We start from the raw sequence: 9,586 nt of genomic DNA, 5'->3' as shown, positions 1-9,586 counted from the left end.
TCCTAGATGCAGCCAAGAGCCACTCTTACAAGCAGACCTTTTTAAGGATATAAGTCTCATGCCTCCTATCTCTTTTTGCATAAATGTGATCAGGATAAAATGTCACATCTTAGGGCATGGGCTTGGACTTTCTGAGTGTTTTTCAGACTGGTTAAAGCAGAGCGTAAGTACAGAGAATCTCTTTCCCCATGGGTCTTAGCTTTGACCAATGAGAATAGAGTAGGATGACAAATTACCTTCCCTTCCTCCTCCCAAAGACTGTTCTGAGGTTTGGTCTTTCTCTCTGATCTGTCCAGAAACAACCTGCAGAGCTGAGCAGGTATACCTACTGAGTGACCCACCATTAGTTTTTTGTTTACTGTTGCTGTTGTCGTTGTTGTGTGTGTATACACCCACATATGCTGCAGTGAAGCAGTAGCCAATACAGCAACATGCCAACTGGAGTTTACCCATCTTTCCCACCTTCGTTTCTCTCTTTTTTCCCCCACTTTCATTGCCCTGGGATTCACCTCCCAAATAACACATGAGCATTTACATCCTGTCTCAACCCCTTATTCTTAGAAAATCCACCAGATACCACACTCTGGTGGGGATACATTAGGGCACTGCCACTTTAGTTTCATCTTACTCTGGAATGAGCCACCTATAAATGGGATGAAATAAATGGTCTGGATGCAGACATTGAAAATAGGTGAATTTATTCTCTAAAAGAATTAGATATTCATTTATGTAACAAATTACTCAGAGAACACCAATAAAATTCCAAGCCTGGGGAAACAACAGTGAGTGGATAGACATGATGCTCACCCTTGAGGATCTTGTAGCCTTGTAGAAGACAAAGTTGATTAAAAACTTAATTACCAAAAATGTAGAAAGTACAATGATGAAGACCAGGGTACTGTTAGCCAAGGAAAAATCTCCTGGGAAATACCAAGATTGGAGACATGGATTTAGGAGTTATGTCCATAACTAATGGAAGCCAGTAGAGTGGTTAAGACGATGCAGAGAAAAGTGTATCTGGCATTGATAAGGCACTTAACTATTTCTTCCTCCTGGGAACTCCCAAGGAATGCTCTGAACTGCCAAAAACTTCTCAGTCCATAACACGTCAACTTTGAGTTAACGTTTCATCTGCTTGAGCCTAATGTCTGCAACTAAGTTGGGACTTTGAGAGTAAGACAAGCAAGAGCCCTTGTCTAGCACTGGGAACAAAGTGAAGCCAGAATGTTTGTCTAATTGCCCTGCTGAGTGATTAGAATCCTGAAATGGGAGAATGTCCTGAAGGTTTACCTATTTCAACCTTCTCATCTTCTTATTTTGCCTATAAGGAGTGGAGAATCAGAGAGATGAAATTATTTCTAAAGTCCTAAGATACATCGCACTGTATTTTTCTGTTTCCATTAACCTCTAGAAGCCACGTGAAGGTAGAGTCTGTATCTACTTTCTCTGCTCTTATCTCTCCAGGACTTAACACAGTGCCTGATTCATGAGAAGTACCCAATAAAGGTTTTTGCTTGTTTGTTTGTTTGTTTGTTTGAGTGAAGAGATTAATAGAACACTAGCTCAGGCCGAACTCAAGCTAGGAAATGTGTCATCTGAAGATGCCAAGTGTTCTACCCACCAGCACTAAGTCCTCCTTCCTCACCACGTGCTGAACCAGACCCAGCTTTTGGTCTGATAATCCTCTTTTTGGAGCCTTAGGCAGAGTCTGCCCCTGGCTGCTGTTCAGCGTATCAGCAGTATGTTGAGAGAGTACTTTAGTTCAAGCACAACATCCAGCTCAGCCCAAAAACTCCGCTAGCACTATTGATTTGTGTGGGGTTTAGAAATGGAATGAGTGGCTGATTTTCTCCAAATGGCACATTTCATTCATGATGCATGATTGTAATCGTGGCTGCCTGAAGCCTGCAGTCCCCAGCTTGGCAAAAAGAAAAAAAAAAAAAAAGAAGAAGAAGAAATGGCTATTTTCTGGAGTGAATACACTGAAAGGGCAAGAAATCCATATTCATTTTCTTGCCTCTCGGCTGGACTCTATATTTCGCAGGCAGGTGGAACAAAAATCTTTAAATATCATGCTGATCCAGGAAACGCTCGGCAATATTTAAAGAGCTCTGCATGCCTGCCTCGTGCCCCTCTCGCTTCTCCACAGGCTGGCCTCACGTCACGGGCTGGACAGCCACTGCTACAGCTACAGTGAACGCAGCTCCAGACCCCGGGTTCAGATTAGCTGGCGCGTGACCTTTACAAAGTACTGTAGTTTATAGGAATGTTGAATTTTTCAGCAGCTAGGGAGGACTGGCACTAGTGGGAAGGGAGAAATGGGAAATGACTCCAGGCCATGTAAGCCTCCAAGGGGAAAAATGAACTCAGCTTCGACTTTAATTATGTCCACTGCCCTTGGAGGCACATAAGAAAGACAATGGGCTGATACCATTAATAACGCTAACGCTTCTCCTGCCCTCACCCACAATAAATAACTTTAAGAAGATTCTCAGACTATTTAGATTTTTCCTCCTCCTTCTTCCAGCACGGTCTTCATTTTGCCTTAGCAGATGGTTGGAAATCCCCAGACCCTCAGACCGCCAGCCTTGACCTCTTGCAGATGTTGGACTGGGGATAAAGTGTGACCAAGGACTGCTGGGAAAAGAAAAGAAAGAGCCTTAATGTGCCATAGCAGAGCAAGCCGTAGGGTGGCCCACTAACTGCTTTTTTATGATTGTCACTTACTGGCTCTGCTTTAGCCGCCCTTAAAGAGTGGTGTCAGCGATTGTAGAGGGCCTCAAAGGGAGACTGATGCAAGTGAGGGTGATGTATTATTGGGAACCAGGTCAAATGAGTGATGAATGGACGATTATGAGGAGGGGCAAACTGCCATCGTTAGGGATGCCGTAACAAACTAGACGTTGATAGATCGTCCTCTCTGAGATCCTTCGACAGGCCATTATGGCTCCCCTAATGAGATTGTCATGCATTTCTCTTTATGTAGCTATTAAAATCTTGTCTACATCTGCTGACGTTTTCCTGGGGAGGGGCATGAGGGGCCAGCAAGGAGGAAGACACTCAGCATCCTTCTTTCTTCTGTAGCCTCACGTGATATGCCAGAAAGAGTTCAGGTGTAGCCCAACAGCAGCAGAAAACCCTCCAAGGGAAGCAAAGGATGAGGAACATTGGGGGGGGAGGAGTCAGAAATAGCCTTCACAGAGGACACTCCAGATCAAAGGGCCTGTCTAGAATGCCAACAAAGTGCCACTTGTCTCATCACTTCTTTCTCACCCCAGATGGTGAAATAACATGCTCTGTGATTCTCATTTATTCAAAATCCCTGGACATCAATGTGTGGGTGGTGTCCTAGCCAGTTGCATTTAATGCTGCTCAACACAGGCACAAATACTTCCATTTTAATTTATAAGACTGGAGGAGGGATATTTGAAGGAAAAGCATCCCAAATCTCTATGATTCACTGCCATACAGACCTTGGGTTTAGGACGAATCACACGTCTATGAGGCAGACTGGGAAGACTACACATAGGGCTTGACTACACTGCACTCACAGACTTTAAAAACCCTGGTTCCCAGCCGAAGATAAATGTGCTTGCTGGGAAGTCCATCACCAAAAGCCCTGCCCAAGACTCTCCACCATAACTAAGCCATTTGTGCTCTGGTTCAGCTCTGAGGCATGTGACATGTACTGTCAATTTCTCAGTGTGTATGCTAGTCTCCATTTGAAATAAAAAGCACTTGTTTTTATGATTTTTCCCACAACAACAACCATCACCATCCCCAAAAATGCATTTAAATGTAAGCAGAATGTCTCAGAATTGGTACTACAAGATCTCCAAAAGACAGTTTTCAATGAATATATCATATGTCTGGAAATAGCTCCACAAGAGGTATGCAAAGGAAACCAGTCTGCTGTAATGAGACGATATGCAATGGATGAATACATTTTGATACACAATGCTTGAGTGTCTGGTTTGTTTTAGAAAAACAAGACCCCTTTCCCCTTTTCCAGGCCAAATGGAACACAATAGAGTAAAGCCACATGAATCTATTATGTCTTATAGGGCTTTTAGCAGGAGTATGACTGTTTAACCAGGCAGTGACACGAGAAGAATTACTATGAGACACTCCAGCTGAAAGTAGAGATTTTATTGATTCCCCACACTGGCCTGCCTTTTTATCTTTGATTGAGTGGCTTTCATGAATCCAAAAAGGTAACACTCTTGCATTGAAAGCAGCAGCAGGCAGTCCAACCCGGACTGAAACCATCTGTCAGTCTAAAAGAAAGATGAAGGTACTTCCTAGAGTATGTCTATCTGGGCCCCTCTCCCCACAGGACCATCTATCGCCTACCCTGAGGGCCGGACCCAGCTCCTTGGTTATACAAGACACTTAAATCTCCACAAAGGGTTTACTGAAGAGATAAGCAAAATACACCTTCGTATAATTAGGACACTAATTACACCCTGAGACAAGTAATTATGTCCCCCTTTTTAGGAAAGCGTTAGTTCTGCACATTCCTACTCTCTAGGTTTTTGTGATCATTATTTTTTTTATTGTTTCTAAGGTCTCATTTGGAAAACGATTGGATTTGTCTCTCTGTTTACTAAATATCAAACATGATGTACAAACATCTTTCAATTAGGTGTTCTGCAAGGAGCCCGCTCTCCCCCTCTCTATTTTAAACAGGACTCATTTGCATTCATGGTCAAATTAGAATGCAGAAAAGCGTATGAGCAATGTGCAGGTTTACACTTCAGTGAATATTCATAAAGTACCGATTCTCCTTGCAACCATTTCCCTGCAAATGGCCCTCCCACTATGTGTGCTGTGTTTGTCATTCGGGGGCCTTTTCATTTGTTTTAAAGTGCCAGGTTTGGAGGCAACACAAATGTATTCGGGCAGGCCCTGTGAAAGCCAGAGCTGAAAGGAAATGGTCTTTGTGTTTCATGCCACAGCAGAGCACGCTAGGAATCCTCGCAATTGACGACATTGCCTCTCGGTGCAGGTATAAGAGGAATGATCCAAAGTGACAAATGGATCAGGCTGAAACTAAAGACAAGACAAGCTCTCGTTCTGCAATGCAAGCTCTGTTCTCCAAGCTCCCGGTGGGGTAGAGTCCTCAGCACACAGTGCTCTAAGAATGGGGTGGGGGGGAGTCCCATTGCATGCCTCCCTGGGCCCTGTCTTCTCCAAGATTAGGTCTTCATGGGTGGCATCATTTAGATCATTCAAATGCAGTAAAGAAAACCCACTTCTGCCTGTATTGTGTTGGCCACATGAAATGTAAAGCAATTGTAAATCCACCTTCAAATTAAATAAGCTCTCTCCACAAAATGCAAGGAATCAAAGAGGACAGAAAGTTGGGCAAAATTAAAAGAAGAGGCTTTATCTAAATCATCAGCTCACTAGAAACAAAGCCTATTTTAAAACTGCAGCTATGTTTTCAATCAAGTGAGGATTCGGTCAAGTGGATAGCAAGGTTGGGCTGGGTCAGACCATGGAAAGGAGAGACGGGAAGGCCTCATAAAGAGAGGAGGGTCCTGAGCCCTGGGAACAAAGACAGTCAGGCCACTGAGCAGACCCTCCTCTCATTACCTCCCAGATGGAGAGTGTGAAGTAAAAGCTTCCATAAATACTACCCTGGCTTTGGTGCTTATGGCTTAGTCCCTGCCCAGAAGGAAATGGCATTTGTGCTTCATGCCACAATAGAGCATGCTAGGAGTCTGCCTCTCTGCACAGGTACAAAAAGCATGAGAGAAAAAGACACAAAAATAAAAATCAGAGTGGGAAGAAACTACGGACCCAAAGAATGTCATGGAGCTTCCGCCCGACCGCTTCTTGGCATTCGTGAACATTTGTAACTCCAGATGATATAACCATGGACAGCATTCATGACTGAAAGCCAATGACCCAGCTTCCACCATAGGGAAAATATAAATGTATATGTTTTCTGACCCATACTGGTCAATCAGCCAACCAGACTTGCATCTTGGAGGGAGACATTCGTAGGCTCCTCCAAGGTCACCAAATGCCCCCACTACCAAATCCCTAAAGAAGAAAATGCCCCCCCCCAGCTTGTGGCTTTTAGCAATAGACAAAGGCCATCCTGTTTCAGCTGCTCAGACCATGGGTTGCATAATGCAGGCTTTCCAAACTGGCAACCCCAGATGTATGGAAGAGCTCTCCAAGTTCCCAAGCATCATGTTTAAAGTCATTTTCTTGGCAAATGATGGGGGAAAGAAGGGAGGAGGAAGGAGCCACAGACACTGAAGCAGAAGCCACAGAGAGAACCCCACATACTCAGAAATCTCTAGATTGAAACATGGGTAAGGGCACACAGACCTGGGTGAGTTAGAATTTTCCCTTAGAGATCTTCAATCACCATAGGGGAGCAGGGATTTGGGAGCTTGTTTTGAAAACAAGGGTCCCACAGACATTTCTGCCAAGCTTGCTTTTTCCTTCCAAGCCAATAAGGAGGACTGAACTATCACTGGTGGAGCTGGTTGCTGCTCTACACCATTGAGACCTGCTCTGCAACCTCATTAGCTCTAGTTACAGCCCTCTCTGTTTTTTCCATCTCTAAGCTTCATTCTGACTTCATCCCAGCCCTGATTCTATGCTCAGCCATCTTCACAGTGTGTCTCCCTCACAACCCACTCCCCCCAAGCCCTTCCAGTTTTCTGGACAGTTCCTAGTACCGTGTTCATTCCCTGCTGCTACTGCTCTTGCTGTTGAATGCCACTGAAAGCTAGTTATTACAAGAGTCCATTCAGATTCAAGTGGGGAATGCCTGTTTTGTGTTATTTCTTCTTAAAACCCTCAAAGTGGCTGATACCTCTCTCCTGCCTCCAAACTTACTTTCAACACTGTTCCTTCTGAATATGGCCTTGATTTCGACCTCACCAACAGACTGTTTGACCCTTAGCTCTTCAAAAGCTTCTCTCTTTGCTTTCCCTCTCTCACCAGTGAGGAAGTACCCTTTCTTGCCAAGACTCTCCCTCTTTCTCCCTCTCATGTACTCCCGCCTCCTCACTTGCTTACATTTTCAGTTTCCCAGTCTCTTTTTGTTTCCCCACTCTTCCCACTTACCTGCAAGCAGGTCACATCACCCTGCTCCTTGCTCAGGTCTTGTTTTATATTCCTCCTTTTCTTTTTTTTTCTTTTTTTTTTTTTTAGGCTCCTTTTTCTTTCCCTTCCAAGCACATTGAAAAGTCACCAGAGCCCAATGACTCACCACTCATTCCTCTTTTATCTCTATCACCAAGCTGCCTTCCTCATCTCACCAGGCTCAAGAATGATCTCTCAAACAGCAGTAGAAGGCCTCTCTTCACCCCCATGCTCCTGACATCTACGTAGTATTTGATCCCTATTGACTATCCTTTACCCTTTAAACTTTCCTGGTTTTCCTACTGTTTTGCCAGTGTGGGTGTCACACCACCTCCCTGACAACTTCTTCTTGGTTATGTTCTCTGGTGTCTCTTCCTGACTCCCTGCGTCTTATGGATTCCCAAAGTCCCACCTCAGTCCTCTTCTCTAGCCAGTCTGAATTCTTCACCTCTTTGCAGGAGTCTCACAATCTGTCTCTGACCTCTGACCTCTCTGGCCAGAGCCACAGAGCCACATTGCTAGCAGCTTCATGGACATTCCCAGCTAAATGTCCCTGGCAAAAATGTTCAAAATGGCATTTATTCTTTCCTTCAACAGAAATATGTGCAGACCAGATGCCAGGCAGTGGGCTAAGCACTGAGAATACAAAGATTAATAAGATCTAGTCTGTACCTCAAAGCCTTCATAATCAAGTAAAATATACAGACATATAATCAGGCAATTGTCAAGCAATGTGGAAATACAAAGAGATAAACACAAGATATTATGAATATATTCAAGATACTTAAGAGGGAAATCCAAACCAGACTGGGGAGAGAGTCTATAAGGCTTTTTAGAAGATAAGAGTGCCTACATTGAGCCCTAAAGAATAATACAAGAGAATGACCACAAGAAATTCTGAGAGTGTAAGTTAACAAAATTTGTTAATAGTATTTTATCGACTGGTTGTATGTTAGCAGTGACAAAAATATGAAGTCAAGCATGACACCCAAGACTAGCACTGCCATTCTCTCAGTAACCCAGTGCTCAAAAATTTCAAAGCTATGTTGACCTCTTCTTCTCCTCACCCTTTTCAGTCAATAATTTAAAAATTGGGACCAGCAGTTAGCATAATGGCTATGTCACTGGACTCCCATGTAGTCAACTGCGGTTCAAGTCCCAGACCCAGTGGCTTAAACTCACACCGGGCCTATGTGCATGCATGCCCAAGATCTCAAGAGGAGAATGGAGAAGAGACTGTGGGATGGCCATCCCCTCTGGGGGGTGACTTCTCGTTTACTGTCTCTCTCTGTCCTTCTGGTGAGCACACATGCCCTATAGCAACAACCTCTCAAAAAAGAGAAAAAAATAATCATTTAAAAAATTATGTGCTAGTGTTGTCTCTATAAGCCATCCTTACTCTCTTTTCTCATTGCCATCCTCTTAGCTCAAGCTGCCATTGTGTTCTTACCAATTTTCCATCCATATCAACTTACCCCTACTATGTTGCCTCAGTAACCTCTCTAGGAGCAACCTCATTTCTTCTAACCCTTTATTCCTTGGCCAGAAATATTTAGTGCACCCCTTTCCCTCCTTGACAATCAAGGTCCTTTATGATCTGGCCCTAATCAATCTTTGCAGTCAGTCTCTCTTTCTCTCGATCTCTCTCCCCCCAAACTGCTACATTTACTCTCTTCTGATCACTCATCAGTGTGTTTCTTCTCTGCCCATAACCCTAAGATAATCCTGGCCAAGTTGCAGGATAATATACATGACAGCATACCATCTTAATAAAAGTAAGTCCATATATATTGTTTGCATAAATAGATCCATATGTATATGCATAGAATAGAACAAGATGTAGATAGATAACAAAAGCTGACATGCAGTAAGTACTTATTACCAGGTACCCTTGTAAGCACCAGAGATGTACAGTTTTATGAGGTGACTAACATTCTCCCCATTTTAAAGATGTGTAAACCAAGGCAAGAAAGGTTAAAAAATTGTCCAAGGCCCAGTTGTAAAATGCACAGCTAAGATACTGCTCTGCTAGGACTCCCTGGAAGCCCAGGGTTCAATTTCTGGTCCCACCTAAAAGCTGAGTACAGTGGTATGCCCCTATAATTCTGGTGACTCAGAAAGTTGAGGAAGGAAAAGCATAAATTCAAGGCCTGACTGGGCAACACAGCAAGACCTTGTGTGAAAAAGAGCTAGATATGGTCATGTACACCTCTCTAGTCCCAGCTAGAAGGTTCATACAGGAAGATCATGACAGAGAGACCCTGCAAAAAACGAAAAATGAACTACCTAGCACCATATGTCCAGTAAGGAAGAACCAGTATGAGAACCTAGGCAGCCGATTCTGATCCACTATGCCAACAGTGAAGGCCATGAGAGACCTCTCCTGCTTTAATTTTATCCACTTCAGTATTGTTTGAAATTATAAATGACTATACAATATGTTTTTAATTAAAGGAAGGATAAGAAAAAGGGAAAG

Source organism: Tupaia chinensis, unplaced genomic scaffold (genome assembly GCF_000334495.1).
Source record: "Tupaia chinensis unplaced genomic scaffold, TupChi_1.0 Scaffold000458_2, whole genome shotgun sequence".
NCBI lineage: Eukaryota > Metazoa > Chordata > Mammalia > Scandentia > Tupaiidae > Tupaia > Tupaia belangeri.
This window is presented reverse-complemented; position numbering follows the sequence as displayed.